The sequence below is a fragment of the Callorhinus ursinus genome, unplaced genomic scaffold, assembly GCF_003265705.2.
Source record: "Callorhinus ursinus isolate GAN/ISIS: 27379988/994484 unplaced genomic scaffold, GSC_fseal_2.0 scaffold7, whole genome shotgun sequence".
Taxonomy (NCBI): domain Eukaryota; kingdom Metazoa; phylum Chordata; class Mammalia; order Carnivora; family Otariidae; genus Callorhinus; species Callorhinus ursinus.
The window spans coordinates 19,546,205-19,567,282 of record NW_027397069.1 but is presented as its reverse complement, the minus strand read 5'-3'; the positions used below and the strand labels follow the sequence as shown (position 1 = coordinate 19,567,282).

At 36.6% G+C, this 21,078-nt stretch overlaps 1 pseudogene; it reads right to left on the bottom strand.

The window, feature by feature from the left end:
* Nucleotides 1-440: 440 nt before the first annotated feature.
* Nucleotides 441-2,221, bottom strand: LOC112826327 (lipoma-preferred partner pseudogene; annotated as a pseudogene).
* Between the last annotated feature and the right edge of the window lie 18,857 nt (nt 2,222-21,078).

The window sequence follows — 21,078 nt, the reverse complement described above, 5'->3', positions numbered from 1 at the left end:
ACAAACAATGAATCATGGAACACTGCACCAAAAACTAATGATGTAATATATGGTGATTAACATAACAATAAAAAAATTAAAAAAAAAAAAGGGAATGGCCCAGAAGTCTGGGCAACAATGATAGCCATGCCCCTGATCTGAGGTAAGCAACAATAATAAACACTTTGTAGTCATGGAGCATCTTTCTCAGACGAGCTCTCAGCTCAGGGCAGATATGATCTCCTTCACCTTGTGTGTGAGTTAACTTGCTCCAAGGTCACAATCTGTCTTTGGCAGAAACAACAAACATAAGAGTTCCCAATTCCCACGTCAGTGCTCCAAGTTCCAGAGGAAAAGTTCTCCATTAACAGTGTTGTCCTTGCCACCGGTACAAGGCAGATACACCAGAGGAAGTGTATGAAAGAAGGTGGCTGTGAGACCTGCTTAGGTATGCTTCCCGCTCACTCACGTTCGATCAAGGAGAACAAATCACAGCCACTCCAAACAGTTACTGCAGGAGGGGACCAGTGCAAAACTGTAGCAAGTAACGTTGTCTTAGTGTAGCAGGGCTCACAGTAAGCTTTCTTCTCTACTGCATAGAAGGGCTGTCCCCGGAGCTTGTTGTTGCCGATGATGCAGGTAAAACAGTCCACATGGAAGACCTGATCCATGGCAGTGCATCCTGTCCCTTCCCCAACGACATTCTCCCCACAGCGAGCACAGCGGCCAAAGTATTCATCAGCAGGTGGATTTTCCATATCATACAGCATCTTCTTGGTCAGGTGTTCAAGCTCATCTTCAGGGCGGAATGAGCTGGGGACAGCTGGAGGCCCCATGGAACCTGTTTGTCCACCCTTTTGTTGCGGTGGTGGTGCGCACGGTGCTGAAACAGGATCTGTGATATAGGTCTTCTTAGGACCAAGAACTGGATACATCCCACCTGGGTTCTGGTTTCCTGTACCAGAAGGAGTATACCCTTGTTCCCGCTTCCAGGTATTTGGGTGACCTTGTTGACCATAAGCAGGATCAGAGTCATTTTTGCCCCCATAGCCAGGCCCTGTGGGGCAATAGGCTTCATAGTAACGTCTTGCTTGGGGGTATACCCATACCCAGACTCAGGCTGAAGTCCTGGCGGTGGAATATATGCATAATCCATGCCCCCCCGTGTTGAAGGAGGTGGGCACTGCCCAGAGATAGAAACTGGTGGAGCGTTATAGCCCTGGGGTCCCGGGCCTGGGCCATAAAATTGTCCCGATGAAGGAGAAGCCATGTAAAGAGAGCTGGGCTGGGCTGACTTGACTTGCACATTGAAGGTAGGCCTGGAAGGGGTGGACGCTGTCATATAGGAGGCAGGGACCGGTGGAGGCTGAGGTTTTAGTGTTCCGATTGGTGCCATGGGGATGGGTCCAGCCTGGGGTGCAGGCTGTGTTTTCAATGTAGACATTTTGGTTGCTGTTAGAGGGGGTTGGTTTGGTATAACCATTCTTTTGTGTCCTGTGACAGGGGTGGAGACTGGAGGAGAGGCTGTCAAACTAGCAGAGCCCTGTGGGGGTTGAGGCTTGTAGGGAGAGCTGCACTCAAGGTCGGCCAAGATACTGGTCAGCAAGTCTATCTCGGCATCCAGGCTAGAACGTCTCTCCTCAAGGGTCTTGCCTCCAGGATTTCCCTGTGCCCTGAAAGCACCTTCATCAAGGGGTGGTGGAGGAGGGAAGTTTCCAGGCCTGGATGGAAGAGCACCAGGATCATCTAGAGGCGGAGGCGGGGGTGGAAAAAAGTCACCTTCACCTCCAGGCTGCTTGTATGGGTTGTACTTGGGCTTTGGAGCAACTACTGGTGCAAACTTCTTGGGTGGTTGTCGTGTGGACACTGAAATGGGGGGGGTCCCAAAGGAATGGGTGGTCTCCATCCACACAGGCACATGGCCAAGGGGCTCACCAGTGCTTTTGGGTGGCAGCCAAGATGGGTGAGACATTGTTGGAATCTTGTCTGCCTAAGACATGTTCTTATGTGATGTGTATGGTGAATATTAGCTTTAAAAAACCCTCAGATAGCTAGCTCTTGGAATGGTCAGTGGACACAAGGTTCAGCAAATTGCAATGCTGGTGTCAGTTGAAGAAAAATAGCTTCCCTCTGATGAGTGCTCAGGAGACCAATGAGAGAAGGCCTCAAATGAGAACCAGGTGACTGGGTTCTGTCTTTAGTTGTATTTCTGCACCTCAATGTCTCCACCTCAGGGAGGAGGCAGCCGGGGCAGCGGCGGCGGCGGCGGCGGCAGCGGCGGCGGCAGCGGCAGCAGCGGCTGGAGGCGGAGGCAAAAATTAAAGTTTCTATCTTTATATATTAATGATTCTTAATTGGTCGAATCAAAAAGACAAAAGAAACCAGTATGTAAGCCATTTTTAAGAATCTCTGTGTATAGAAGAAAAAAAAGACAGTAATTTTTAGATCTCTTCAATAGTAATGCCAAATCTTATACCGAATATTGCAGTTTAGAGATTTTTTTATATATAAAGTGGTATATATTAAAGCATATACAAATTCGTAATTTTGATGTTAACATACAAGTTAATTCTCACGTGAAATGATAAATATTTATATATAAATATATACTTAAATTGTCTCTGCAAAGATGATTTCCCCAAATTATACAGATTCTAATTAGAAAGCAAAATTAAATCCAACTTCTCTTTTTGCATGCATTGTTCTTTTTAGAACATTTGTTGCCTCATTACACCTCATCTACTTTACAATGAAATGAGCAGTCTTAGGGTATTTTTTTGTATCTCACAGGTTTGTTTTTTGTTTTTTTTTTTCCCGTATTAGCACAAAGTAGTTTTGATTACAACAAAAGACAGAGCCAAATAACACTTGAATGTATTAATGACTAATACTCTTTGGTGATAATGGGAATATTCCCTTAGTCATTCAAGCTGGAAGTCACAAACAATTTCTTTATTCTCACTGTTCATACTCAAGTCCTTCAATTACAGCACCAACATCAATTTAATCAGTTCCCACCTTTCAATTCCCATTGTTTTCATTTCACTCACATTACTTCTCTACACTACTATTAGAACATCAGCCTCTACAGTTGAAATTCACACCAGGAAAGCATCAAAATGTATAACTAAGTTAAATATGTTACAGATGCATTGTTAGGTTGATGCTTATCTTGTTAGTTGTGTAGCCAATGAAGTTGAATGAGTTTCCCATTAGCTTTAATATGTTCAGATGTATCCTGATATGATAAATACTGCCTGTGCCTTGAATAGGAACAAAGCAAAAGTAGAGAAAAGTTAAACCCTTCATTCGTCCTTAGTTGTAAATCTTTAATGTTTGGAGGGTATCAGGTTTTAGGACATATCTTCTATGAGGTCCAGCTGCTGTCTCATAAAATTAGTAAATTGTGGAGTCATGTGGTCATATCCTAAACAGTTTGTCAATGATCAAACTAACATGTTTAGATCAACAAAGAGAATCAGTCTGTAACAAGCTTCAAATTTGTCTCTTTTGGGCTAATTTTTCTCCCTTTTGTAAGCCTTCCCTCCACCCCCGCAGCGGATAATTAAGATTATAGTCATTCTAAATACAATGATAAACAAGATCTGGTCTCTACTTTGAGGAATATGGAAATGAATGGAGAGTATAGACAATCATAATTCAATGTTACATGTACTGTCACAGAACTATGTGCCAAGATACTTAACTGTGGATAAATGATCTGATATTGTTGTGTAAGGTCACAGAGTAAGAAACCATCGAAAACATGGGAAGGTTGATTCTTTATCATCAAAACAACCATTACTACTTTACTAACAAGACAATACTGGCGTGGTGAAATAGGCTAGGGTGATGTAAAAAATGTACACTAAAATGAATGCAGTATCAAAAGTATGGCATGTTCAAGGAGAATAGAGGAGTTCAGTGTGCCTTGAGCTTCAGTATATAAAGGTAGGAAAAAAAAAGATATGAAAAGTGAGGATGAGTTCTTGAAAACATATATTGCTACTGGTAATGGAACATCATGAACTGTTACATATATTAAAAGGAAAATACTTCAGTGATAAAGAGAACACAGATGTGCAGAGATTGTGAAAGCAAACAAAAGGTACAGAGGTCTCTAGTAATATGAGGTGAAGTGTAAGGATGGGCAATAGAGAACTGATATGATAACTTTTGAAATAATTGTTAAGATTGTGATACTTAGGACATTTGAGAAAATATTATCCGGTTTCATAGGTTTAAAACTTCCTTTAAATGGTAACTTTGAAAGAGTGAATGTATAAAGTGGAAGTTAGGGAAATAATTATAAGGTCAATTTTAGAAAACACAGCATGAGCTATCAGAGTGCAAAAGAAAGCATGCAAGCAGTTTGGGAATGCATTTAAGGTAAGAATATGAGAATATGAATATAAAAAGCTTATGCTATGTTGTACTGGCAAAGCCACGAGAAATAAATAGAGGGGTATAAGAGAAGGTATAAAGTCAAAAGCAAAACATATCTAAGAATTGGTGGAGGTGAAGGGGAGTGAGGGGGCAAGTGAGAGCTGGGGGTAGCAAAAGGAGAGCGGGAGGAGTACTATTTTTTTTTCCAAACGTTTTATTTTGCAATAATATTAGATTTACAGAAAAGTTACAAGGAAATTATAGAGAATTTCCACATACCATTCACCCAACCTCTCCTAATGTGAGCATTTCATATAGCTGAATTAGTTCCTAATTACTTCAGTAACAAATTACCACAAAATAAGTGGCTTAAACCAACACAAATTTATCAAACTAGAGTTCTGGAGGTCAGAAGCCTAAAATGGGTCTCAAGGTGCCAGCAGTGTTTCTATCCTTTCTGGAAGCCCTAGGGGAGAATCCATTTTCTTTCTTTTCTTTTCTTTTTGCATGATAATTCAGCCTTTTATTTTTTCTTAATTTTATTTTATTATGTTATGTTAGTCACCATACATTACATCATTAGTTTTTGATGTAGTGTTCCATGATTCATTGTTTGCGTGTAACACCCCGTGCTCCATGCAGAACGTGCCCTCTTTAATCCACCTTCTTGCCTTGTCCAGCTGCTGGCTTCCTCCCGCATTCCTTGGTTTAGGGCTACCTTTCATTTTCAAATGTAGCAACAGCCAGCAGCATCCTCCCTACACTGCATTACTCTGATCCTGGTTCCTCCGCCTTTCCTTTCCACAGTCAAGGATCCTGAGATTACACTGGATCCACCAGGTTAATCCAGGCCACTTTCCTAATTTAAATTCATTTTATTTTCAAATCCCAATGCCACCTGCTACCTCATTCCCCTTATGCCGTATAACATCACATATTCACAGGTTCCAGAGAGAAGAATGTAGACTTCTTGGGAGGGGGGCTGTAGTTGGGTATTATTCTGCCTACCAACATAAGGATGCTATCTTTGTCAAAGTTAAGAAATTAATATACCACATTACTATTAGCTAGGATCCAGGATTTATTTTCATTTCACCAGTGTTTCTACTATCGTCCTACACCACTATTTTATCTATAGTAGGTAAGCCTGAGTCATAACCTGCTCAAAAATGTTGAGTTTGAAATTCTATGTAAAATGAATCTCAAGTCATAGGCATCACTATCCACAATTCTCATTTCCAAGAAGCATCGTTAAAGGCTATATCCCAGCTATGCTGAGGCTTACGATGTCCTGGGAACATACACGACAAAGCTATCAAATATTCTCCTAACTTAAGATATAAAGATTTTGAATTACGAGTTAACTTGAAATATTTCTTTACTGGTCAACCTTACTTTGCCAATAGGAACTGCTTCTCACAATGTCCCTCTTCCACCTTCATAGATTATTGTTTGTCTGGATTATTCAAGAGCTGCCTGACATGTCTTCCTATTGCTATTATTTCCCATCACAGTATATATTCCACATAATAGTTCAAGATACCTTCTTGAACTATCATGTTGCTGTAATCCTCCAATGGTTTCCTTTTAGAGTAAGAATAAAACTTCATATCCCTATTCTGAAGTAAATGGTTGTACATGATCTAGCTCACCTCCCAAACCTTATACTCTACCATCATTTTTCTGATTTGTTCTGTTCCTCAAGTTTACCAAGCACATTCTCCCCTCAGTGTTTCTACCTAATGTTCTTTTTTGAGTATTCTTGAATATATGCAGGCTTGCTTTGTGATTCTTTCATATCTCTGTTCAAACGTTACCTTTTTATAAGAGGTTCAAAAAGAGGAAAAAAGTCCTACAAACACACCAGTCTTTTCTTTCTTCTTAATTTCTTTAATACAATATCATTTAGCACTACCTGAGTATTAGCTTGAAATACTAAAATAATTACAGTTAAAACTAAGTGCATACAATGAATATAATATTTAAAATTTCCAATTATTATTTGCATGGTTTCTAGGTGCCACACATTGTTCTAAGCATTTTGGATTAAATAATTTGCTTCCAACAATTCTCTGAGCTAGATAGCATAATTATCTTTATTTTACATTTGAGGAAACTGAGGCAGAAAGGAATAGGTAAATTGCTGCATGACCATTTAAAGGCAGAACAGGGCATCTAACCCAACTGGGCTACTTCTGAATCACATGATGCTCACCAATGTGTCATGCTGTCTCTCTCTTAGGCAGGAATGAAAAAATACTTTAATAACTTTTTAAAAACATATTTAAATTCTATCTTTATCCATTTCTACTGGGAGATGTAGGTCGGTGAAATTTAGGACATTTCTAAGTTCTATCCTTGTTCTTTTCAACAACTGAAGCCTCTACTTTATCCAATTACTTTTGCCCAATTCAGACTTTTATTTATTCTCCTGATAAATGTATATGGGGCGCCTGGGTGGCTCAGTTGGTTAAGCAACTGCCTTCAGCTCAGGTCATGATCCTGGAGTCCCGGGATCGAGTCCCGCATCGGGCTCCCTGCTCTGCGGGGAGTCTGCTTCTCCCTCTGACTCTCTTCCCTCTCGTGCTCTCTATCTCTCATTCTCTCTCTCTCAAATAAATAATAAAATAAAATCTTAAAAAAAATGTATATGTAAAGTAGTCTCTCATATGTCCCTGGATATCTAATTTTTATGTCTAATTCAGGCAATCTGTCTCTGCTCCATGGCTTTTAAACCTCGACTTGAGCCTAACACTTACATGAACCAAATACACTTTTTTTTCCTTTTTAAAAGATTTTATTTATTTATGTGACAGAGAGAGACACAGAGAGAGAGGGAACACAAGCAGGGGGAGTGGGAGAGGGAGAAGCAGGCTTCCCACTGAGCAGGGAGCCCGATGCAGGGCTCAATCCCAGGACCCTGAGATCATGACCTGAGCCAAAGGCAGACGCTTAATGAATGAGCCACCCAGGCGCCCCAAATACACTACTTTCATTTTACATCTTTTCATGTGTCCATTAACCAAATTCTCCCCATCTGAAAAGAATGCTTCTGTAGATCCCATTGCACTAACTAGTTGAATAGTGGGGCACCTGGGAATCCAGGAGCCTATATCAAGACATTCTCCCATATATGGGTCAACCCCTCTTCTGAAATATCTGCTGCTTTTTGAAATTTCAAAGGTAAGACACACACCAATAACAACAGTCCACATTTTAATGCAACAAAAATATATGTTTTTGTATCATCTGCTAATATAAACACAGGAAGTCCTATTAGCATAGGCATTTGTGTTTTTTCTACAATGCCCTGGTGCAGTTCCTTGAGGTCCTTTTGCATTTTGGTGCATATCTACAAGAGACTCATATAAGACAGTATTTGCTAAATCTAAGCATCAAGTTACTGTCACTGAATACCAAAATTTATGATTTGTCTCATCTCCTTCAGCATTTACATTTATACCCAGATTTTTTAGATATCTTCCCGATAATATATTCCACATAATGGCTCATGATAGGAAACAGCTACACCCTTACAGACTGTGGTGATTCATACATACATTTTCCATTCCTCTAAATTGTTATTTCTGAACTAAACCTCAGGCATCCTCTAATTAATTTGCCTAAAAAGTCAAAAAAATTCCAAAAGAGCATTTATTTTCTCTAGGGTAGGCAGGAAAAACAAATTCAATTCAGATTGCTGAATGAATGTGTAGGCAGAAATGATGGTTAATGTAATGATCTGTGTTATAATTTTATAAAAAGTAAATTGCAGACTACTTTGGGAGGATGTTTAAAAATCTATGTGTGATTTAGAAAAAAATACAACGCAGGTTACAGTTTAAAAGGATCTATTTTAATTTTTCTCAAAGGAAATAATTATTTTCACTCAGACCTACAGTATATCGTGGTTATTGGCTTGAATTTATCCTCTTAGTGACAAGATAATTCTTTTACTCATTAAACTGAAGTGTTCTTAGCACTTACTATCCAAGCTCATAATTCCTGTAAGCATTCCGTTTCAGTAATATTAGATTTCTTGACAGCATCAGATGGGCCTTTCTAACGTAACATCAAAATACATTACCTAGCATGTGGTTCATTTAAGGAGGTCTTTTATATTTGGAAGACACCTTACCTTCTAATGTAACAAAATGTATCACAATATTACTATAAAATATCTCTAATAATAAATATATTCCTTGATGCTTAGAAGAAATCTATGACATTTTCCCCTAAACTGCCTTTATGTGGCCAGCTATATTCAAGTACAGTTTCACTAAGATTCAGTATGGCAGTTCACCAAGGCCTCTATAAATAAATGCTGGGGGAAAATCATCACAAAACCTCTCTGGAGTCTGAGCTGGCCAGATAATAGATAGCTTAACAAAAATATGGCTCAGATGAAGTATCTTTGCCATGCCTCTTATATATCTGCACCCTTTCCTCTTATAAAATCCACATCTGTCCTCAGCGTGCTCCTGTCTGGCTGATTCCCTTTGTGTTGATGAAGGAGACTTGGAAATTCAATAGTATTTCAGTTTGATTTGGAATATCTTCCCAAGTAGTATTTATGGGGACTTCTGGGTTATAAGAAGAAAGGATTAGTCCATTTTAGTCTTCTTTTCAAGTCTGAGCTGAATATAAAAATACAAATAAAACTGGAGAGGACAGTGGCATGGCACTGTCAAAAGAAGCAGAGGTATCCACACAGTGGATTTCTCCTGGTATCAGTATACTGATATAGCATAGCTACTACTAAACTAAAGGATAAATCAATGGACCAACCACTGCCCATAAGTACAAACAGGTCTGCATGGCAGTTGAATAGAAGGCATCTACTCCAACACAATTTTACTAGTCCAGTTCTAACTCCAAGAAACAAGTTTCAGCAGCAAGGGTACAGAATTTATCATCATCTTGGAAATTATTTCTGGATTACATTTGACCTAGCTATACACACCAGATTAAAGACTAGTTATAAGATAACTAACTCCACCATGGAGAAGTTGAGGATACTGTCCTAGTTCATTCTCAGCCACCATACCAAACATGATGACTATAAGATAAAAGTTCCCAAGATGATCAAGCCAATTTATTTTTCTGTGACTGAACCTTGTAAGTATTTTGACACTGTATTTAAACTAGATCAATCTTACTTATTCAGGTAAACTAATCATTTTGGTAAAATTTTAGTCAGTTGAGACTTAGGCTTTTCCTTTTCTCTTCCTCTGGTTGAATGTAAGGAAAAAAGTTTGCATTGAGGCATTGAGAAATGAGAGAATAGTGCTTCCTCAAACATCGTTATATTTAAATTACCTGGGATTGTTATAAAGCAGGAAGGGACCTGAAATTTTGTATTTTTTTCTTTTTTAATTTTATTTTATTTTGAACATAAGAAATAACATGGAGGACATTAGGAGAAGGAAGGGAAAAATGAAGGAGGGAAAATCGGAGAGGGAGACAAACCATGAGAGACTATGGACTCCGAGAAACAAACTGAGGGTTCTAGAGGGGAGGGGGGTGGGGGGATGCGTTAGCCTGGTGATGGGTATTAAGGAGGGCACGTACTGCGTGGAGCACTGGGTGTTATATGAAAACAATGAATCATGGAACACTACATCAAAAACTAATGATGCACTGTATGGTGACTAATATAACACAATAAAATGAAATTTTGTATTTTTAGAAAACCCAGCTGCCAATGACTAGTGGGCAGGACCAGACTTTGACTAGCAAAAGACTAGATTAAATTCTCCATCATATACCCGACTATGATGTCTAGAAATGTTTCATTGCATTTTACTTGCAAATTAGCAATCCATCCCTACTGAATAATCTGAATGCCCAGTAGTTCTCTACTTTAGAGTCTAGGTACAGTGATCATATATCCTGGTTTCCTTGAAATAGTATATGCCTGTTGAAATGGCTTAATTACTAATAGTAGTGTTGTATTCTAAAGCACTCCAGCTTGGTTGATAAAATATACTGCTATCTTGGGTCTAGGCCACTTTCTGTTACAGAGTCCCCTCATTACAACTTTATGACTGCTGTAGAATAATCCACTCCTCTCTCCAAAGTAATTCTGTCCCCTCTGGTATTTCTGGAAAGTTCAGCCACTTGACTAAGCCACAGTGATACTGACTGTATTCCCTCTTGGCTTTCCAGAGGGAAAATGGATACAGTTTGATGTTAAGCTTGGCATTGAGGTGGATGGATAGGAAGTAGAGCTACTTCACAAAAGCCCTAACCACTTCTAAATCTTGATTTATATTTTAATATATATTTTAGATCTCTTACATTATCAAGTCTATTGGTGACAGAACTGGGTGATGGAATAAAAATTCTCATCAAGTATACTTTGAAAATTGTGTCCTACCTAGAATTGGCTTTTGAATTTCAAAGGACAAGAATCCATCACTCCATTTATTTGGTTTCTGAAAACTCGCTGGAGGCAGCATCATATCATGTAATGCAAAGGGGGAGCAGAAATCTAAATATCATCTACATTAAGTGGGATTCATCTCCTTAAGATTCAGAACCCATTTCTCATTGCCACTGATTATAGCTCTGTATCTCACCTAGTTTCCTAAAGGTTTCTGGAATTCTGAAATAGAAATAGAAATATATCCCAAAGTTGAATAGCCTCTATATGATCTAAAAGTTCTTATGAAGAACCCCAACATTAATGATTTAGATCAAATCAACTCTTGGTATATAGCAAAAATAAACTTTTGTGAGAATGAATAAAGACAGGAAAATCAACAGATACATGCACTAATGTTAATTTTTAAGAAGAAATGATCAGGAATCAGACCACTTTTTAAAAACATAAACAGGACGCCTGGGTGGCTCAGATGGTTAAGCATCTGCCTTCGGCTCAGGTCATGATCCCAGGGTCCTGGGATCGGGTCCCGCATCGGGCTCCCTGCTCCTTGGGAGCCTGCTTCTCCCTCTGCCCCCCTCTCTCTCTCTGTCTGTCTCTCATGAATAAATAAATCAAATCTTTAAAAAAAATAAAAAATAAAAACATAAACAGTTGTACCAACTAGCAATATATTTGGATTAAAATTTAAGGTTAAAATATTTCATATAAAAGTAGGCAGTCATAAATCATATAGTATCTGAACTCAGGATAGAGTACACAGAGATGAAAAGTATCAGCGCTGAACTGAAATCAGAATTAAGCCAATGATTTAGATGTTTCAAAATTAGAATCAGTAAAGGAGAAAATAAAAATATTATCCAGGATTTATAGACATGTATAAAGAAACAAAATGAAAAAGGAAAGAGAAAGTGATGAAAAGTAGACATCAGTATAAACATAAAAGGAATTTCAGAATTTGAAAGCGGAAGGAATAAAAAATAAGCAATGATCAAAGATATAATAAAAAGGAAGCCAAACATTCTTAAGCTCAAGAGCTTTGAACAAACACATTTGTAAAGGCTCATCAAGTATTGCAAAAATATAAGTTAAAAACATTCCTAAACATATTTTAGTGCAAAGTTTGGATTTTAATGATGAGGAAAAAATCTGTAATACCAAGCAGAAAAAAAAATCTACATATGGGGCGCCTGGGTGGCTCAGTTGTTAAGCATCTGCCTTCGGCTCAGGTCATGATCCCGGGGTCCTGGGATCAAGCCCCGCATCGGGCTCCTTGCTCGGCGGGAAGCCTGCTTCTCCCTCTCCCACTCCCCCTACTTGTGTTCCCTCTCTCACTGTGTCTCTCTCTGTCAAATAAATAAATAAAATCTTTAAAAAAAAATCTACATATGATGAAAATAATTTGGACTCAGAAATCAACTTTAAAATATTTAAGTAGAGAAAGCAATGAAGCACAATTTGTGGAGCTTTGAGAGAAAATTTCTATAAAATGCTGTTTCCAAACTAAGACAATCACTTGCAAGACATGGTGTAAGATATTGCTAGAATATAAGCATTAGAAGATGAAGTACTTCTGAAAAAAGAGACACAATTTGCAGTTGATAGAATTGTTTACATTCAAAATCTAAGGAAATAAATTAAAGATTTGATTAAACAAAGTCTAATTACACTGGCTGGGAAGACATTATATTAAGAGTTATTAAATGATTAATTTATAAATAAAACTAAAACATGCAATAGAAACAAGAGTATAAAATAGATAAAAATAAACAGGATTCATATTAAGGGAATTATACCATTTTTCTAAGGAATAAAATATTCGAAAAAAAAGGTCTGATACAGAGGATCTTTTGTTTTCTAGATCACTTTTGAAGTTAATTAAAATTCCTAGACCTCCCTACTTAATTTTGAAAATAGTAATAAACATATTTAAACTTTATATAAAAAAGAATTAGACTGTCAGCTTTTAAAAAATGACTAAAAAAGTGTATAATAGAAATATATTAAATAAAACAGCATAATATTGATGAAAGAATTACACACAGATCAATGGATTAGAATAAAAAGACAAAAGTATTTAAGAATTTTGTTTTCCATAAGAGTAACATTCAAATCTATGGATATTGAAAAAAAAAATATTAGTGAGCCTGGGTGGCTCAGTCAGTTAAGCCTCTGCCTTTAGCTCAGGTCATTATCCCAGAGTCCCAGGATCCAGCCCAGGCATCAGGCTCCCTGCTCAGCAAAGAGTCTGCTTCTGCCCTCTGCCCCTCATCCCGCTTGAGCTCTCTCACTCTCAAGCTCACTCTCTCTCTCAAATAAATAAATAAAATATTTAAAAAAGAAAAAATTTAAAGTGTTCTGAAGAAAAATGGTTTAAATATTATTAAAAAGTTTTGATTTTCTTTCAAATAATTTGCGACTTAATATTAAATTGTTTAAAGACATAAAAGTAAGTCTAGGAAAAAATGAAGAAAATGACTACCTGATATTGGGAAAGAAAATATTTTTATAAGCGTAAAGTAAAGGAAATTATAGTGGGAAACTTTTTTTATGTAAGTAGGAATAATGTTTATATTCCAATCAACTTAAACAAAATGTAAAGATACAAAGTAATCCTAGGAAAAAATGCTGCATGTGAACTCCTTGTGAGAGTAGGTTAGCTTCTAAAATAAATGATCCCCAAAACTTGGTGGCTTAAGTAGTAAGTTTATTCCATTCTTACTTATCTGTTCAAAGTAGGTAGAATGTAGGGGTGGGGTGGCTCTCCATTTTATGCCAATATTCAAGGATTACAAATCTTTTAGACTAATGGTTTTGTAAGCCTGTAAATCTTCTTCCTCAGTTTTGGGCTCACAGATGTGGACAACAATTGTCCTGAGAATGCTCTTAACAAACACATTCAGGGGTGATTAATATCACTTCCTCTCACAATTCAAGTTTGGGAACCATTGTGATGGTCTTCTCTAGTTGTGAGGGAGATAGAAAAATATCTCTAGTAGTTTGTGGAAATCATATATCTGATAAGGAGCTCATATCCAATATATATATATATATAATTCACACAACTCAATAATGAAAAAAAAAAAAAACAAGCAATCTGATTTAAAAATGGACAGAAGAAATGCGTAGACATTTTTTTTTCCCAAAGAAGATATACAAATGGCCAACTGGTACATGAAAAGCTGCTCAACATCACTGTATCAGAAACATCTAAATCAAAACCACAGTGAGCTATCACCTCACACCTGTTAGGATGGTTTTTATCACGATGAATAGAAATAATAATAAGTGTTGGTGAGGATGTGGAGAAAAGGGAACTCTATGCACTGCAGGTAAAAATGTGAGCTGGTGCAGCTACTATAGAAAAGAATATGGAGATACCTCAAAATTTAAAAACAGAACCACTATATGATTAGCAATTCCATTTCTGGTTATATATCCTAAGCAAATGATGACAGGATATCTAAGAGATATCTGCAGTCTCCTGTTTATTATGGCATTACTCACAATAGCCAAGATATGGATAAAACTAAGTGTTAACAGGTGAATGGATAAAGAAGACGTGGTATATAAATATATACAAAATGGAATATTATTCAGCCATGAGAAAGAAGGAAATCCTGCCATTTACAACAACATGGATGGACCTTGAGGGCATTATGCTAAGTGAAAGAAGCCAGACACAGAAAGACAAATATGACATAATATCACTTACATGTGGTATCTAAAAAATGTCAAACTCATAGACACAAAGATTAGAAAAGTAGTTGCCAAAGGATGTGGGGAAAATAGGGAGAGACTGAAAACTTTCATCTCTAAGATGAATAAGGTCTGAGGATCTAATGTATAATATGGTGACTACAGTTGATAACACTATATTGTATAATTGAATTTGGTAAGAGAGTAAAACTTAAATTTTCTCACCAAAAAAAAAAAAGATAATGTGAAATGATCGGTATGTTCATTAACTAGAGGGTCGAATCTCTTCACTGTGTATACATATATCAAATCATTGTGTTGTACACTTAAAATACCTTAAATCTTTGACAATTATATTTCAGTGAAGCTAAAAGACAATAAAGGAAATATATAGAAAGTGTTAAGCACAATTGGAAAAAAAAAAACACAATAAAAGAGGTATTTTTATTCCCCCATCCTACTTACAAGATTTTTTAAGTGGGATTTATAAGACATGTATTTTAAAAATATTGTTAGTTAATGTCCACAAAAAAATCTCTCATATAATTATTGTACTTAATAACTTAAGAGTGTACTTTCTGCCATACAAAATAGTAAATAGTAAACACTTGTTCACAATTACAAACAAGGTAGATACAATCTCTATTTTTATGACCCTATGTTGTAGTGAAATAAAAAGCAAAAATTTGTGTGAATTAAGACAAAATGAAGCAAAACAAACAAAACTGAAACAGATAGAACAATGGTAAATCATATTAAGTGTAAGGAAACACGTGCTACCCAGAAATCCAGAGAGTAACAGGGATGTATTATATCGCCGGGGTTATATAGGTTACCTCCAAAAGGTAAGAAGCATATGGACCAAAATCCAGAAGGATATTCCAGGTAAAGGGAATGAAGAGCTAGGGCAAGACCTTGGTGCTGGATAGGGATTGGCGAGTTCTAGGAGCTGACAGAGAATGTGGTGGCCGGAGCACAGTGAGAAAGGGTGAGCTGTCAGAAATGAAGTTTGAGAAAGAAGCTGCAGCTGGGTCACTGGGCCATGTGAAGGAATTTGGATTGTATTCAAAATCTAATGGAAAACTATTACAAGATTTTAAGAAGGTGACCGGCATGATGTAAATTACATTTTTCAAAAATCACTCTCCAGCAAAGAATGTATTAGAAAGTCGCTGGAGAAAGCAGTTGAGAGGCTATGGCAATAGTCCAAGAATTGAATGTGGCTTGGACAGAGTGGTTATCAGCAGAGCTGAGAGTAGAATAAATCAGAATATGGTGCAGAGTCATAAAGGACAAGATTTGACATTGAATTAGATGTGAGGGTGAGAAGGTAAAGTATGACTGTTATTCCTCACTTTGGTATTTGGGTGGATTTTATTGCCCTTCACTAAGGAAAAAATGGTGAGAAACAAATTTGAAGTAAAAATGAGAACTTCATTTTAGAGCTATTAATTTGAAATAGTTTGGAGCCATCAAAGTAGATAAATCGAATAAATTTGGAATGTGAGTTTGGAATTTGCATTATAAGTGTCTGGCAGGAGGAGTACATTTAATAAGAGTTATGAGTGTGTAACTATACCATATACAGGACATTGTGGGGGGAGTCATGAAAAGAGCACGGAGGCACCTTAATATTTTAAGGTCAGGTAGAGTGTGAGGAATATTCAGGAAAGTAGACAAAAAAACAACTTCCTCTATTGTCTGAGAGAAAGTAGGATCATGTACCATCATTGAAACAGAGAAGATCATGTTTCCATAGTCAATTGTTTGAAATGTCCTGAGAATTCAAATTAAGGTAAGAATGGAAAATATCTGTTGTATTTGACAAAAAAAAAGATCATTGTTGATGTTGATAAGAAGCAATAATGAAAGAATTATAAATTGGCATGAGCTATTTTTGTTATAGAAGTCATATGAATATAAAAACAGTTCATACCTAATTACCCGAATAAGTCCTATGAGGATATCATCATCAAGGAAAAGAATAAGAAATGTCTAGGGAGCTTTGTATTCAACCATGTTTTTCAGTTATTTCTAATACACAAAGTGGCAAACTATTCAATTCCAGTAAGAGGGTATTGGTTTTAAAATGCCAATAATAGGGGGCGCCTGGGTGGCTCAGTCATTAAGCATCTGCCTTCTGCTCAGGTCAGGATCCCAGGGTCCTGGGATTAAGCCCTGCAACGGGCTCCCTCCTCGGGTGGGGGGAGCCTGCTTCTCCCTCTGCCTGCCTCTCTGCCTACCAGTGCCTCTATCTCTCTGTCAAATAAATAAATAAAAAATCTTTAAAAAATATAATAGAGTAGTAAAAATTATTAAAATCATTTGTTAGAACTATAACTGATTTAATATAGATTTCACATGTAGTTAAGGCCACAAAATATTTGAACTATGACTTTGTTTTTGTTTTTTTTTTGTTTTTTTTTTTAAAGATTTTATTTATTTATTAGAGAGAGAGAATGAGAGAGAGAGAGCATGAGAGGGAAGAGGGTCAGAGGGAGAAGCAGACTCCCCGCCGACCAGGGAGCCCGATGCAGGACTCGATCCTGGGACTCCAGGACCATGACCTGAGCCGAAGGCAGCGGCTTAACCGACTGAGCCACCCAGGCGCCCTTGAACTATGACTTTGTATAAATATATCTCTACCCATTAATCCAACTAGCCATCCTTTTCTTGCTGACTTAATTGTATCAGTTTATGTAGGGAGACTTTAAAATGCATGCATACTGGGGCGCCTGGGTGGCTCAGTCTGGTAAGCATCTGCCTTCGGCTCAGGTCATGATCTCAGGGTCCTGGGATCAAGCCCCACATCGGGCTTCCGGCTCAATGTGGAGCCTGGTTCTCCCTCTCCCTTTGCTGCTCCCCCTGCTTGTGCTCTCTCTCAAAGAAATACATAAAAAATCTTTAAAAAAAAAAAAAAGTAAAATGCATCCGTATTAATTCATTTGAAATATTAAAACTTTCTTTGTGGCTTAGTGTATAGTAATTTTTATCAATAATATTCTTTTTTGAAAAGATTTTATTTATTTATTTGAGAAAAATAGAGAGAAAGAGCACAAGCAGGGGGAGGGGAAGGAGAAGCAGGCTCCCCGCTGAGCCCGGAGCCCCACATGGAGCTCTATCCCAGGATTCTGGGATCATGACCTGAGCTGAAGGCAAATGCTTAACTGAGCCACCCAGGTGCCCCTATCAAGAATGTTCTAAGTAGGACGTCTGGGTGGCTCAGTAGGTTAAAAGTCTGCCTTTGGCTCAGGTAATGATCCCAAGGACCTGGGATCGAGTCCCGCATCGGGCTCCTTGCTCAGTGGGGAGCCTGCTTCTCCCTCTGCCTGCAGCTCCCCCTGTCTGTACTCTTACTCACTCTCTTTCACCTATGTGCTCTCTCTCTCTAGCAAATAAATGAATAAAATCTTAAAAAAAAAAGTACGTTCTAAGTGTACTCAAAAAAATGTTTTCTTCTCTTGGTTGTAAAGTCCTCAAATATACTTCTACTTGACTTATTAATTCAGCTACTAATTTTTTCAATTGTTTCGAGTATTTTTGTCTGATATTTTCTGATTTGTTAAACTTTTCAACCAGTGTTTACATATTCCATTTTTATATGTTTCAACTCTTATTTATCTATTATTATTTATCTATGGCTTAAGCAATTATACATTCTGAGGCATGTGGGGTGTGTGCGTGTTCTTGATAGTTAAACTTTTTCAATTGTGCATACCATGCTATAGTTTTTTTTTATTTTTTGGCACTGCATTATTCTATATTGTTTGATTTTAAATCGCTCTCCCCAGTTTCTCTGGTTTATGCTTCCCTGCATGACTTTTTCATTTCTAGTTTTCCCCCATTTTTTGTATAGCTGTTTGCTTAACTATGTTTCTTGCCAACAACTTGATAGATCTGAGAGTGTGTATGTGTGTTAAATATTTAGGCATGTAGGCTCTTCTAGAAAACAATATTTTACTAAGATACTTACATATAATTTTCCCCTATATAGACATTTATCTTGATTTTTCTCTCCTTGAGAAATTTTAAGAGTAGGATAATCTTTTGTCTGAGTTTGCATGAGTCAGACCTAGTTTACCCTTTGACTAATATAATTATAAATATTAATCAATTAAGAAGTATTTATCACTTATTAAAAATTAGCCATGCCTTAGATAGTAAATTATATGATTACTTTATATAGGAATTTTCAAAGAGGATATAATTAAACATTCTGAGATATTGTATTTTTCAGAATAATTTCCCTTTCCAATTAAATGAGATTTCTACTGGATATAAAGAATGGGTTTGAGGTTAACTCATTTGGCATTTTGAAGATTTTACTTTGAAGTGTCCTAAACTTGTCACTGATGATGTTGAAGTCATCTGTTAATCTAAGATTTGATCTTTTGTAGGTGAACTGTTCTTTTTTTCAGAAATCTTTTAGAAGCTTTTGTTTTGTTTTTTTGACATTATAAAGTTTCAATGACATGTGCTCAGTTATGGGCTCATTCCTCATTTTTTAAACAACTTCATTGAAATATAATTGTTATATAAAAACAGCACATATTAAATATACACTATATGATGGATTTGAACATATATATTCACCTGTGAAACCATTATCACAATCAAGGTTATAAATATATTCATCACCTCCAAAAGTTTCCTCCTGCCCATGTGTTTGCTTGTGTATGTATGTGTGTGTATTAAGAAGACAACTTGAGATTCAACCTCTTAAAGTGAATGTTTAAGTGCACAATAGCTTTATTCACACTATGTTGCACAGCAAATCTCTAGAAATAATTTATCTTTGAATAACTGAAACTTTATAATTGTTGAACATCAAACCGCCATTTCCCTTCCTCTCTAAATTCTGTTAGCCACCATTCTATTCTCTGCTAATATGAGTTTGAATATTTTAGATACCTCACATAAGTAGGATCATGTAATATTTGTCCTTCTGTGTCTGGCTTATTTCACTTAGCGTAATATCCTTCAGGGCACCCATGTTGCCACATAGAACAATATTTCCTTCTTTTTTTAAGGTTGAATAATATTCTCTCATATGAATATACCACATTTTCTTTATCCATTCACCCATCAACAAATACTTAGATTGCTTCTATTTCTTGGTTATCATGAGTAATGCTGTAATGAACATGAGAAAGCATATATCTCTGAGATTCTGATTTCAATTCTCTCGAATATATACTCAGATGTGGAATTGTTGAATCATACAGTGGTTCTATTTTTAATATGTTGAAAAAGCTCCATACTGTTTTCTGTAGTGACTCTACCATTTTACATTCTCATCAACTATGAACAAGGGTTCCAAATTCTCCACATTCTCACTAAAACTTATCCTTTTTTTTTGATAATAGCCATCCTAATAGGTGTAAGGTAACATCTCACTGTGGTTGATTTTCATTTCCTAGATACTATGTGATGTTGAGCATTTTTTCATAAACCTATTGGCCATTTGTATGTCTTCTTCGGAGAAGTGTCTATTTAGGTCCTTAACTCATTTATAATTGGGTTACTAGTTTTTTGGTGTGTGTGTGTGTGTGTGTGTGTGTGTGTGTGTGCGTGTTTGCCATTAAGTTGTACATGTTCTTTACATATTTTATATATAAACCCCTCATCAGATATATGATTTGTAAATAATCCTCCCATTCTGTAGATTACCTTCTTTAAATTTTTGGCAGAATTCACTGGTAAAACTATCTAGTAGCTTTACCTTGTTGCTATCCTTTGTTGGTAGGTTTTTGATTACTGATTCAATTCCTTACTCGTTATTGGTTTGTTCAGATTTGCTATTCATAATTCTATCTAGGTAGGTATGAATCTAGGAATTTATCCATTTCTTCTAGATTATCCAGTTTATTGGTTGGTAATTGTTCATAGTGGTGTCTTATGATATTTTTATTTCAGTGTATCAGTTGTAATGTCTCTTCTTTCTTTTAAGATTTTATTTGAGTTTTCTCCCTTGTTTTTCCCAGTCTAACAGTTTGTCAAGTTTACTGATCTCTTCAAAAAAGCAATTCTTGGTTTCATTGATCTTTTTCCTTACTCTTTATCTATTTTCTTTTTTTTAAAGATTTTATTTATTTATTTATTTATTTTGGAGATGGGGGTGAGGAGCAGAGGGAGAGGGACAAGCAGACTCCAGTTAAGAGCAGAGCCTTATGGGCAGCTCAATGCCACAACTTTGTGACTATGACTTGAGCCAAAACCAAGAGTCAGATGCTTAACCATCTGAGCCACCCAGGCGCCCCTGTTTAACTATTTTCTATTTTGATTATTTCTGCTCTAATCTTTATTATTTACTTTCATCTATTAACTTTGGGTTTACTTTGTTCTTTTTTTGTTTGGTTTTTGATTCTTTGAGGTGTAGAGTCAGTTCAGTTAGTCGAAATTTTCTTCTTTTTCAATGTATATGATTAACACTATTAATTTCCCTAGTAGTATAAGTCATTTGGTAGAAACTAAATACAGATATTATTTCTCTCAGCCGAAGAAAAACATATCATTGAATATGCTAAAATGCAACTTTAATATAAAGCAATGAATCAGCTCATTTATTGAATTTCTAACTCGCCAGTTGTGAAAATATGGAGAAACATACTAAGAAATATGGAACTAAA